Source organism: Cornus florida, unplaced genomic scaffold, assembly GCF_030987335.1.
Source record: "Cornus florida cultivar Cherokee Brave unplaced genomic scaffold, ASM3098733v1 CherokeeBrave_3.0.0_Hap2_Chr09, whole genome shotgun sequence".
Lineage (NCBI taxonomy): Eukaryota > Viridiplantae > Streptophyta > Magnoliopsida > Cornales > Cornaceae > Cornus > Cornus florida.
In genome coordinates, this window is record NW_026775579.1 from 26,238,523 (window position 1) to 26,252,881 (window position 14,359).

The 14,359-nt window shown below is 37.0% G+C and overlaps 1 pseudogene; it reads left to right on the top strand.

Moving 5' to 3' along the window:
- Positions 1-13,871, top strand: part of LOC132272424 (probably inactive leucine-rich repeat receptor-like protein kinase IMK2) — a 28,969-nt pseudogene extending 15,098 nt beyond the window's left edge.
- Positions 13,872-14,359: the final 488 nt, after the last annotated feature.

Sequence of the window (14,359 nt, forward strand, 5' to 3'; positions counted from 1 at the left end):
AACACAAGTTATTATGACCGAATGCAATTCACACTATGAGTGCATAAAACACGAAGCAAGACAAAGTATGCAACATACGATCATATTAAAGTAACTAAGTAAAGATGTTTAAATGATTAAACATTTAAGCAAATAAGCATACATGTCAAACAAAGAAGCTTTTAACCACATAAGCATAGAAGCATAAGGACATGTCATAATACCAAACGCGTTATTAAGAAACACATAAACATGTTATTAAAGGCAAGTGAATATGTCAAAGTAGATCAACAAAAGCATGTTATACACCCAAAACCCATCGTCCTAAGGTATTCAAACCTAGGAGCTCTGATACCACTTGTGATGACCCAAGTTTTTCAACCCGGTGTGTTAGTGATGAATAGAAAGAATGACCCGATAACGGATTCAAAATATGGAAGTAAAAGAAATAAGATGGCCACTAGAGATGTATATCAACCCTAAGGCACCAAAATGACTCCCCATGAAGCCAAGGAACTCAAATGAACCAAGCAAATAAAGCAAGAATGCCTAACCTAAAAAGAGGTAAAATAGTCATTTCAAACTGAAATGGATGCTACCGTGCATACCATTGGAAGGATAACTAAAAATGAATGAAGTTGGAGTCAAGAGTCACCTGATTCGGAGTCCAAATAGAAAGGTATAAAGAGAACAAAATGGCACCCTCTGTTTAAGAGATGTCATGTACCTATCTCACTAAAATATAGATAACTCTCATTATAGGTGGAGTTTTGAAGTGTGGTTGGTACCATTGGAAAGCCAACTTCAAGATCTTGAACTTAGACTTAAGAACGACCCAATTTGGATTAAGAATGTAGGAGTTATGGCACTCTGAACTCGATGTAAGAAAACTGCCTAAGGAAAATGAAGGGAGATGCACCCAGGGAGGATCGGTCGACCGAAGGGCTCTCATTGGCCGGCTGAACCTCCATCATTGATTGATTGAACCCTAATCATTAGCTAGCCAAAATGATGAAAATCCTAAATTAGCTACTGGAATGCTCCTCGAGCATGTGGCAGTCGGCTAATGGACTTCATCAGCCCACCGACGCCTCTGCTGCTACAATTTAAAAGTTGCTGCAGAGTGTGTAAGCCTACCCTATCCAACTTTGATGCTATGCATGTATTCAATTTGAATCAAAATGAGTTTAAACATGATTCCTAGCCTCAATTAAGTATAATCAACATGTTAGACCAAGGAGAAACTTGAAACTTACTCCCATGCATGAATTTGTGCATAAAATCCATAAATCTTTCCATAAATAGTTCTAAACTTGGAACTTGAGAGTTTTATAAAATGTGAGCATGCCCGCAAGTGTAAAATGATGTTTGAGACGTGCGAAAATGGCCTACGGCCCCATTTCAATCCATTTAAAAAAATTGACCTTTAACCCCCATTTTCATAAAATAGGCAATTAGGGCAAAACACAAGCTTTAAAAGCATACATGTAAACTTGAAGTTTAATGGCCCTTGGCCTCACGTTATACATACCAAATAAGCTCCAAAAGTATGCTTAGATACACATTACATGTCAAAGAAGCCATCTTAGCTTACAAAATACCATACATCCATGGTATACAAAATATATAACATGCAAAAGTAAGCATGCTAAACAAGTGCATGTCCATAGGTAAAAAAATATTCCAAAGTGCTCATAAGCCTCTAAGGATGATGATCATCCGAGAACATTATCTCCTTACCTATAAAATAACACACAAAACTGAGGTGAGTAATCAAGTTACTCGTAGGAAGAAGCATATGTGTGTACCCTAAAGTTTCAATGTCATTGCAAGATCAATATAGACGAATACAACGGAGCATTCCACTTAACATCTATGTTCAAGGTATTCTAAAGAATCATCTTAAGCTAACTTGATTGATTCTATAACAATGCAACAACATTATCAATGTGCTTAACAACATCAGATCGTCATTAACCAAAATCACAAGTCACAATTAAACAGTGGTTGCCAACTTGGAATTTAATTCAAAATCAAATAGTGGAATACTTAGACATCATGCCTTGGATAAAGCCAAGACCTAAATGGTTATTCCGGGTATTAACCTATTGGGAATACCACCCTAGTGCACACTATAAATGGGGAGAACTCATACCTCCCGCACTAGAGCCAAACTCTAGCCATGTCATTTGTAACAATGTCCCAAGAGAATCCAAAAGATATTAAGTTCAACACTTATACACAATATTAAGGCATATATATCACCTTCCATGCACAAGTATTTTGAAACCACACAAACCATGTCTTAGGGTTCTAAGTCTAGAATGGCATAATAAATGACAAGTTTTCATCATGATATAAGGTACAAGACAATATCACCAACTTATCAATTTAAATCATGCCTCAACAATAAGATAGAATTATCACCACTATAATATAACAATTCAAGTCAATAAGAATTTTATATGACATTGATAATTTTTATAAGAGTTCTATATCACTATCACATGTGAAAACACTAGAATTTAGTATTCTACTAAATCATATAATCCTCCTACACAAGGTAAATACATATCATACATGCTTAAATCAATAAACCCTAAGTCAAGAAGTGAGGGTTTCCTATAATATGCAAGACTATCATATTAAAAGCATGTACACAATATATATTAAACCCCAAAGGACTTAAAACACTCAAAATATAAACATACTACCACCCCAAGGTTTTTGGTCTAAGGTGAGTGGAAGAAGGCCAAAATGAAGAAGAAAGTTATTAACCAAGCTTTTCTCCAATGGTGGCTAGGTTAGGGTTTTGAAGAATAAGAAAATGACAAAGAAAAAGTGTAAAATGGTGAAGCTAGGGTATTTTAGTCCATTCATCTATCTTACTTTCATGTCTTAGATACTTATTTGTGTTTTTGCCTATTTAAGGTTAATAATGCTTAAACAGGCTAACAAGAGCCATTTAGCTCAATTTTGAAGCTAAGGATCTAAGTTGGAAAGAAGCCAAGAAAAATGCACCAGGGGAACTTCGATCGACCGAAGGGAAATCCCGATCGAACGAAGAGGTCTTCAATCGATCGAAATGAGGCGGTGCCAGCTCAACCAATTGGATAAGGCAAAAGAAGATATTTTCAAGCCACATCAGCTTCGATGCGCAAAAATAAAATAACTCGCTGCCAGCACATTTTCGATCGATCAAATATATTTGATCGGTCAAACACTTAGCTTCGATCTGCCAGCACATTTTCGATCGATCAAAGATATTTGATCGGTCAAACACTTAGCTTCGATCGATCGAAGCTAAGTGTTTGACCGATCAAATATCTTTGATCGATCGAAAATGTGCTGGCAGCGAGCTGTTTTATTTTCGCGCGCCCAAACTCTACCTACCACATAGTTGTGGGATTAGATATTTTGAGGGCTTATTTCCTGACTTGTTCACTACTCTAAAGGCCTTTTAAAAATGGGGAATTGAACCATTTTATATATAAAAAAAATTAATTAAAAAAATATATCTTTAATCTTCAATTTTATTTTTGTTGTAATTTTTTATTCTCTCTCTAGAAAAGTTAGAGATTAGGGTTAGAAGAAAAGAGAAGAGTAGAGGCTTCAAGAACACATCTCAAGATCTACACACTCTCTCTCTCTAGAATTCAACAAAGAAGAAGAGGAAGAAGATGGAGCAATGTTTGGGGATTGCCCTTGAGGGTTCCAAGATCACACCCACCTCCTCCATGATTGGCTAGACTTCTCCTAGGGGCTTGGATGAGCCCCAAGTTTGTAATCTAAACCTCTATCTCTTGACTTTTTAGGGAATTTATCTTGTGATTAGTGATATAGCCTTGTGAATAAAATGAATCTTGGTATATTTCTATGATTTAATTCTTTCTATTAATTCTCTAGTTTATTTACATGTCTATGTGTGATTAAATTAGGAATTACATTTTACATGATTCATATGATTTAATTCTTCCTATTGATTCTCTTTGTGATTACATGTTGTTTTATGTGTGATTATTTGGGAATTGATCTTTAGACTATGATGAGCGCTAAAAAGTGCGCATTTAAACCCCTTAAGTGAGGGTATTTTAGTCCATTCATCTATCATAATTTACCCGTTTTAGTACTTATATGTGTTTTTGTCTATTTCAGGTCAATAATGTTAAAATAGGCTAAAAATGGTTTCTTAAGGCCTTTTTGGAGTCAAACTAAGTTTTAGTGAGGATCCGGAGCAAAAGGAAGTTGATTTGGAGCAAAAGGAGGCTAATGCTGAAAAACTACCAAGTTGGATCGATCCAACTTTTTCTGAGATCAATCGAAGTTGGATCGATCGAAAATAAAAGTTAGATTGATCGAACTTTTCTCTGATCGATCGAAGAAAAAGTCTGATGGATTCAACTTTTGCTGGTAGCGAGTTGTCTTATTCTCACGTGCGCCTAAAACTCCCACCTACCACATAGTACAGGATTAGATATTTTTGGAGCTATATTCCTGACTTAGTGACTAAGCAAAGGACCTTCTATATAAAGGGAAGTGACCCATTTTGTAAAGAAGCTTTTTATCATTTTATTTCTACATTGTAATTTTGCTTTATCTCTCTAGAAAGTTAGAGATTAGGGTTAGAAGAAAAGGGGGGAGTGGAGGCTCATCACAAGAATCCATCTCTAGATCCACTCTCTCTCTCTCTCTAGAGTTTTAAAGAAGAAGAAAAAAAAGAAGAGGAAGAAGAAGATGGAGCCATGTTCAGAGCTTGCCCTTGAGGGTTTCATGACCACATCCACCTCCTCCATGATTTGCTAGATCTACACTTAGGGCTTGGATGAGCCCTAAGTCTTGTGTAATCTAAACCCTTGTATTTCTATTTTTGGGGATCTATATATATTGTTGTGATTAATGTTCTAGCCTTGTGAATTTAATGAATCTTGGTATATCTCTATGATTTCTATGGTTTAATTCTTCCTATTAATTCTCTAGTTTATTTACATGTCTATGTGTGATTAAATTATGAATTATTTCTTACATGATTCATATAGATTAATTCTTTCTATTAATTCTTTATGTGATTACATGTTGTCTTATGTGTGATTATTTGGGAATTGATCTCTATACTAGTTTTTCTATATTAATTGCTTGTCTATGTGTGGTTGATTGAGAATCTAGTGATGGCTAAACATGGTTTTCATTGAATGGGTTTGTCAATTAATTTGATGGATTATACTTATGCTTGATGGGTTGTTCTACAATTTAATTCATGCTTGTAGGTAGGTAGACAATCTATGCTTGCTTTGAAATTCCATGGCTTATTATTGTAAATTCCATGATTCTCTTGATTGGTGTGTGCTACAATTGTGACTAGTTTAATGGGTCATGCTTATATTTGATGGGTTATTCTACACTTAGTTTATTTGTTAGTTAAGTAGACAATTCATACAATGAATTTGATGGTCCATGCTTAATATTGCAATTAGCAGTCGCATTTTGTTCACAACAATGTATTCCCCATTAATGCAAAGCAAGTGGTTAATTACATGAGCTTAGTGGTGATTCCAACACCCTAAGACCTCTCTTTATATCTCTTAAATCCCTATCTCTCACTAGTTTGTTTACTTGCATTTTAATTTCATTGCATCTTAGTTTAATCAACCAATCTCTATCTTTTGCAATCAATTGATACATTTGAGTTGAAGTTAAATTCCAACATGTATAATCCTTTGGGACGATACCTACTCACTCTTGCTACATTAGTAGTAGTGTTGGTAGTGGTTTTTATAAATTTAAATTTAACCTAAAAGGCTTTTCTTGAACCGCACATTCACTACATTATTTTAACGTATACAAGCGGCCTAGTCACACTAGCTTCTCTATGTTGGTCGCATGTCTATGTGTGTTTAATTAATGATCTAGTGATGGCTATGCATGGTATTCATTGAATGGGTTTGTCAATTAATTTGATGGATTATTCTTATACTTGATGGGTTGTTCTATAATTTAATCAATGCTTGTAGGTAGGTAGACAATCTTTACTTGATTTGATATTCCATGGCTTATTATTGCAAATTCCATGATTCTCTAGATTGATGTGTGCTATAATTGTGACTAGTTTGATGGGCCATGCTTAGAATTAATGGGTTATGCTACACTTAGTTTATTTGTTGATTAAGTAGACAATTCATACATGAATTTGATGGTCCATGCTTATTATTACAATTAGTAGACGCATTTTGTTCACAAGAATGTTTCCCTAAATTAGTTGAAAGTGTGTGGTTTGATGAACGAGTTTGGTGGAGATTCCAATGCACCCCAAGACCTCACTTTTCATCTCTTAAATCCCTAACTCAACTTAGTTTATTTTAATTAATTGAATTTTAGTGTAATCAAATAATCAATCTCTCCTTTGTAATCTTGTGATCCACTAGAGTCGAAGTTAAATTCCAACACGTATAATCCCTTGGGACGATCCCTACTCACCATAAGGGCAAACTTTGGATCTTAAAGCAATCATTGGAGCTTAAAGCTAGCATTAAAATTTAAAGTTGCCTAAGGATAGTTGTGATCAATTCTTGGAACTCTTGTATTTTAAATGTGCATTTCTTTGCATGCTTGTTATAGCCCTTGTTGAGGCTCATTATATTGCTTAAATTCTTGTTCAAGCATTAGCCCGTGTGGAGGCCATTATTTATTGTATTTGGATTTTGAATGTGGATAGAGCTATTATTTGATCCAAGTTTGGGGGGAAATTATATCCCTTCCCCTTATACCCCTCTACCATATTTTAATCCTTATGAGATTGAGTCTAATTCATTTCATGCATCATCTTATTATGGGCTTGATCACTCTTTTAATCCTCATTGTGAATATTACCCTCCCCCACCATTTTATGAAGAACCACCTCCATTACTTTATTCACCCGAGTTTTAAGAAAAAGTGTTAGTTCTACTTGATAGACTTAATTCACAAACTCGACTTATTCTAGATTGATGTGTGCTACAATTGTGACTAGTTTGATGGGTCATGCTTAGAATTGATGGGTTATGCTACACTTAGTTTATTTGTTGGTTTGGTAGATAATTCATACATGAATTTGATGATCCATGCTAAATATTGCAATTGGTAATCGCATTTTGTTCACAAGAATGTTTTCCCCAAATTAGTTGAAAGTATGTGGTTTGGTGAACGAGCTTGGTGGCGATTCCAATGCACCCCAAGACCTCATTTCTCATCTCTTAAATCCCTAACTTAACTTAGTTTATTTTAATTGCATTTTAATTAATTGAATTTTAGTGTAATTAAACAATCAATCTCTCCTTTGCAATCTTATGATCTTATGATCCACTAGAATCGAAGTTAAATTCCAACACGTATAATCCATTGGGACGATCCTTACTCACTCTTGCTACATTAGTAATAGTGGTGGTAGTGATTTTTATAAATTTAAACTTGACCTAAAAGGCTTTTCTTGAACCGCACATTCACTACATTATTTTGGTGTATACAAGTGGCCTCGTCAACACAGACCTCCCTCGAAGTTTATATACTGATAACATGAACCTCCCTTACCATTAAACAACTAACGGTTTATGCTTATGTCTGTCAGAAAAAAAAATAGTACAAAGACAATTTTACCCTTCTAATACCTGAAATGACATTTTTAACCTCAATAATCACTGTAAATTTACAATACTATCCTTGACTTATAAACTCAAAAGGACAATGGTGCCCTTATATCAACAAACCCAGAACACCCAATGGGTCTAAACTATCTATACACAGTACACATATATATTTATAGACACACACACACACATCAATCTCATATATATATATATATGTATGTATATATATTACGCACGGTGGCTGCGAAAGGTGAATCAGGGTTCGACGAGCTTTAGTCTAGAGAGATTCTGGCGAAGGTAGTTTAACAAATTTCAACTTTTTGGTTTAACCACCAAATTCCTTTCAAGAAAAGATGCCCCTGAGCATCCATCAACTAACAATAGAAGGATTATACCTCAAATCTCCCTAAGCTCAAAGCCATCCACGTCCGCTAATCCATCCCCACATCAAAAAAAACCTAGCTATATAACAGCATCACTAAAAACTCAACTATATCCTCTACCTCTTGTAGGTGTCACTTATTAAAAGCTAACATGGCATGTTGACAAGTTAATACGACCCTAACCCAATCCCCCGTGGCGATTTGAAAAGTCAAAGCCTTGAGAGACCAATACTCGAGCACTCTAAGTCCTGGCCTCACTCCAGGCCCATCAAGCCTCGAGGGATCAACTCTTGAGCACCTTAAGCCCTGGCATCACTCCAGGCCCATCAAGCCTCGAGAGACCAACTCTTAAGCACTTTAAGCCCTGGCATCGCTCTAGGCCCATCAAGCCTCAAGAGTTAACCCTTGAGCATCCTAAACCTTAGCATCGCTCTAGGCCCATTAAGCCTCGATGGATCAACTCTCGAGCACCTTAAGGTCTGTCATCGCTCTAGGCCCCTCAAGCCTTGAGAGACCAACTCTCAAGCACCTAAAGCCCTGGCATCACTCCAGGCCTATTAAGCCTTGATGGATCAACTCTCGAGCACCTTAAGCCCTGGCATCGCTATAGGCCCATCAAGCCTCGAGAGACCAACTCTCGAGCACCTTAAGCCTTGGCATCACTCCAGGCCCATCAAGCCTCGAGAGACCAACGATCGAGTACCTTAAGCCCTTGTGTAATGACCCGGTCATTTTCCTTCCTTTCTTTTTTTTTGGTAATTTATTTTTTCGTCTTTTTCCCTATTTCGTCCTTTTCTCATTTTTCATTTTATTTGCATAACCTCACTTTTTGCACTCGGATTTGATTCCAGTCTTGAATACATCCATGATATTTAAATTCCATGATATCTACATTTATACTTTTGTAGAAAAACATGTTAAATGTTTACTTTTTTTGTAAAGGGTATGAATGCATAACTTTTTGATAATTTTCTTAAACTTTTGAAGTAATTATGCAAAGTAATTATTTTTTGTCTTTGGGACCATTTTGTAATTTTATTTGGAAGATATTTTTCAAAAGGACCTTTTTGCAATTTTTGGAAAGTGTGACAAGTGTCACACTATCATGGTGCCACTTGTTGGCATTGGGGTGGAGTAACTTAGAAGCTTAATTTCTTGACACATAGAGGGTGGAGGTTTACCCATTTGTTGGCCTAGGATTGGACCACTTGTTGGCTTAGATGGTTGATAAGTGTAGGCTCAGGATTAAGCCTATGAAGGAGCCTTGGATTTGTGACAAGTGTAGGCATGAAATTAAATCTTGCAAGTGTTTGTGAGAGAGGTAGTGCAAGAGCACCTTGTATGTGGAGAATCCCACCACATTTAACTTAGGGTTTTCATATTAGATCATTAATCTCTTTTCTCTCAAGAACCCTAGCCTAGCCACCATTGAAGACAAGTTTGTTTTAAGGCTTTGACTTCATTTTTGACCTCATTCCACCCACCTTAGATCATTGAGCTTAGAATACAAAAGCCTTGCCTCATCTTCCTCTTCATAACCCTAGAAGGAAAACTTGAAATTCCTTTGCTTTCCTTGGATTCAAGAGGAACAATCCTCTTGTGAGGTAGGGGGTGTTCTAAATTATATCTTTGATGTTTTATATGTTATAATATCTTGGTACAAATGAAATACATGTCTCTAATCTAAAATTTAAGTGAGTAGTTAATTATATCTTGCTTGAAATTTAGCTAGGACATGATTTTTGGAAAGGCCATGACTTGATTCATAACATATATTAACTTGAAGTCATTTAGGGTTGTTTTGAAATCTAGAGAAATTAGTTAATTAATTTTCATTATTATGTCCTTATGATTTAAATCAAGTTTTGAAGTGATTTACGTAATGACCATGATAGGTACTACAACATATATTAAATTGAGCATGTTTGGATGAGAAATGAAATCTAGAGAAATTAGTTGTTTTATTTAATTAATTTCTATCCTTGTTGTGTTAGTGAATGAGTATGTATCCTATGTTGATTACATGCTTAAATTATGATTTTAAACTTATATCATACTTGTGAGACTATGTTCTTGTTGTCGAATGATATTGTTATAAAGAGTACCAAATTATATAATGATTATTCAACATTCTTTATGCCATTGTAGTTGAGAACTTAGGACATGTATTGCGTTTCCAAAATTGGTTTGTGCATGGTAGATGGCTTTACATTATATATATATATATATATATATATATATATATATATATATATATATGTTATGTTAATACATATATGTTGTTACACAAATTGTCGATTTTGAAAACTTGGGATGTCATTGTTATGGCTAAGGCTAGGGCATGGTTCTAGTACGAGGGATTATCCCTCTACAAGTCTAGTGTGCACATAGGGAGGTTACCCATGGGCTAGTAACCCTAAAGTAACTATGGTGTCGGTTTGATCCAACATGATGTCCAAGTATCCACTTTGGTTTTATTTCGCATTTAAATTCCAAACTTGATAACTATGTGATATTGCATCTCATTGTGCTATGTTAAAAGCTCCAATGTCATTATAATAGCATGGACTAAATTCTATTAACTTGCAAACTTTGTAATAAGTTAAACTTTTGCATGCTCATTCCCTACGAGTAAAGTTGTTTACTCACCCCGAAGTTATTGGGTGTTTTTCATGTAAAGAAGCTTTATTGTGGGATGCACAACACTCTTAGACTTGCTAGAATTCTTAGAGTACTTTTGATGACATTGAATATGCACTTGTTAGCATATCATGTTCTTCTTTTTGGTGCATTGTATAAAAACTTGGATTTATTGTCTAAGCTATGTAATGTGCACTTAAGTGCACCTTTTGCCACTCTTGGGATGTATATGTAATGAGGCCAAGGGCCAAAGACACTTATATGACATGTATGCTACTTTATTTTCATAGTTTGCTTATGGAAACATGAGATTTCATGTATTAAAGGGTCATATTTTGCATATGACATGCCATGAGGTCGTAGGCCATTCTAGCGCATCTAATTCATCATTTTACATATGCGAGCATGATTACATCTCAAAGAATACATGGATTTCAACTTTTGAATTATTTTTGGAAGATTTTATGAATTTTCATGAAAAGTTCATGCATTGGACATCATTCAAAGTTTTCTTTCGATTTAACATATTATGGACGTTCATGTAAGGCTTAAAGATGTTTTGAAACTTGTCCAGATCAAATAGGAAGCATGCATAGCCTTAGGATTGAGCCAAGCATCTTCCCCATGAGTTGCAGTAGCTTTTTCTACTGCAGCAGGATGCATCGGCTGGTTGATAATAGAGATCAGTCGGCTGACACATATCGAGTCTTCATTCCAGTAGCCTTTTTAGGATTTTTGGTGTTTTACTCGGTTGATGATTGGGGTTTAGTAGGCTGATCATTGGGGTTTAGTCGGCTGATGATGGAGGTTCAGCCGGCTGATCCTCCCTGGAACCTTCCTTCTTTGATTTTTCTTGGACAGCATTGTTGTAGCAACTTCAAATAGCCATAACTCCTTCATTTCTAATCCAAATCAGGTTTTTATTTAGTTTAAACTCAAGAGCTTGAAGTTAGCTTTCCCATGGTATCAAACATGCATTAAAACTCCAACCGTAGTGAGAGTTATTGTAGTTTTAATGAGATAAGGTCGTGATAGCTCCTATACGGAAAAGGCCATTTTGTTCGACATTCATATCTTTTCTGTCTGGACTCCGAATCAGGTGATTCTTGAGTCTAAATTCATTAATTTTTCATTTTCCTTCCAATGGTATGATTGGTAGCACCACTTTCATTTTAAAAAGGACCATTTTGCCCCTAGGCTCATTCTTGTCCATTTTTGAAACATCGCTTCCGCAATTGTTTTGCTTTGGGTTCCGTGACCTCATTGAGGGTCATATTGGTGTCTTATAGACATGTAGTATCTCTAGAGACTATTATTTTACCTTTTGTATCTGCATTCTGTTTCACTATTAGATTTATGTACGGGTCACTACTGATGCATCGAGTTGATTAAAACTTGGGTCATTACAAGTGGTATCAGAGCACCTAGGTTCGAAAACCTTAGGACAACGGGTTTTAGGTGCATATTCACATGTCTTTAATAGCATGTTTTGGTATTTTAACATGTTTACGTGTTTTTTATTGGCAACACGCTTGGTATTATAACATGTCTTTATGCTTATATGCTTATGTATTAAAAAGCATCCTTATTTTATTTTATTTTTTTTTACTGCTTAGGCATAACTATGTGTTGCACACTTTATCTTACTTCATGTTTCATGCTTTCATTGTATGAGTTGCATTCGGTCATAATAGCTTGTGTTATTATTGACCTCTTTCCTTGCGTACATTTAGCATCATGGTTGTCACTCGTGGAGAGTCTTCACGTTAGGGCGTTGAGGAGTAGGTAGATGACACAGAGTTTACGAGGGGTCCAAGAAGGCCTAAAAAACCAGTTCATGGCATGGGTCCTAATCCACCACGAGCTCTGACTTATGAGGAGCAGATTACAAAGGGAGTGGCTTTGGGAATGTTAGAGTACATTCAATAGATGTTTCGTTAGCATATCGCATGGATGTGGATTCTGGTACCGGCACCAGTTGCTAATGAGGCATTGGACTACTTTATGAAGTTACAGTGGGTTAAGATCGACCAGTTTGTAGGGAGTATGGATCCGCTTGCTTCAGAGGCATGGTTTGATTTCATGGTACACAAGCTAAATAGCATGGTAGTACCTGCGGACCGATTGAGGATCTCCTTGACAACCTCTATGTTCATGGGAGATGCCGATATCTGGTGGAGGTCCATAACCAATATCCATGATATGGAGGTGATGACATGAGAGGAGTTTAGGACATTGTTCTTCGACCACTTCTTTCCGAGGGCTATGAGGCAGGACATGAGAGTAAAGTTCACAGGTTTCTATCAGGGCAGGATGAGTGTCATTGAGTATGAGACACGTTTCACTTCTCTTTCCCGCTATGCATTGGAGATAATAGCTACCGATGAGCTCAGGCCAAAAAAGTTTCAAGATGGATTACATCTTGATATTAGGCCACGGATTTCAATATTGGACCTGAGGACCTACGGAGAGGTGGTCCAAAAACCTATGTTGGTTAAGGTAGAGGATCGAGATCAGCTCAGGATCAAGGGCACATATAAGAAGTCTCATGGAGAGGCTTCATCGGTATCTGTTGGGGGTCAGTGGAAGAAGGCTCGGTCTGCACCCACAGTTCCTTTTCCTTCGGGGAAGTTAATTTGTCACCACTGTCAGCAGCCAGGGTGCATCAAGCCTCGCTGCCCACAGTTGCAACCTTAGGGCAGTTGTTCTCAGACGGGTAAGTCTTCAGCTTTAACGCAGGGCTCCAGGGAGCTTGTAATTACTGTAAGTAGCCCGAACATTTCAAGAAGGAGTGTCTACACCTACAGAACAGAGCACAAGGTGGCATTGGTTTACAGGCCACACCAGCACAGTCTGCAGTTGTTCAGTCGGGTTTTAGGGTGCCTCAGGCACAGCCAGTGGTGCGGTCAGTTGGTTTTTTATCCGGGTAAAGGTTCTACGCCTACTGTTTTCGGACATCAGTCGGGCCACCAGGGCAGTTCTCAGTAGTCAGGGGCTCAGGGACGAGCTTACGCATTACCACAGGCCGATACCTCTGCAAGGACTTCTACAGCTTGAGGTATCTTTCCAGTTTTCAGTTCTTGGGCTAGAGTTCTTGTTGACACGGGTGCATCACATTCATTCATATCTGCTTCATTTGCATATTCTTTAGGTCTGGAGGTCACGCAGCGGGATAGTTTCCTTTGTATTGACACACCAATTGGGTGTCCAGTGTCCTTTGACCGTGTTTGTCGGGGTTGTGCTATTAAGATAGCTGGGAGGACTTTAGAGTTCAATTTTGTCATTTTTGACATGACAGGCTTTGACGTCATTCTCGTAATGGACTGGTTGTCCTTCTTTCGTGCCACGATCGATTGCTTCCATGGGCGAGTGTCTGTTTGCAGTTCGACGGGAGACTGTTTTCACTTCGTGGGAGATCGGAGTGATTCCCACTCGACGATGATTTTCAGTATTGGTGATTGGAGTTGCCACAGGTTCTACTTTGTAATGACCCGGTCATTTTCCTTCTTTTCCTTTTTCTCATATTTTTACGGATAAATTTTTTCTGTTGATTTTTCCTTTCTGAGTACGGTTACTCATCACTTAGTGTTGTCTTGAGCCCTCGGAAATGGTTTCCGAGACTCTTTCCCCTGGATTAACAACTTCCTTAAAGGACCGCGTCATTTCCATATTTTTCGTTTTTTGACACTATGCACTTTTCGTCCTTTTTCCCGTTTGTCACTTTGTTGGTATAACCTCACT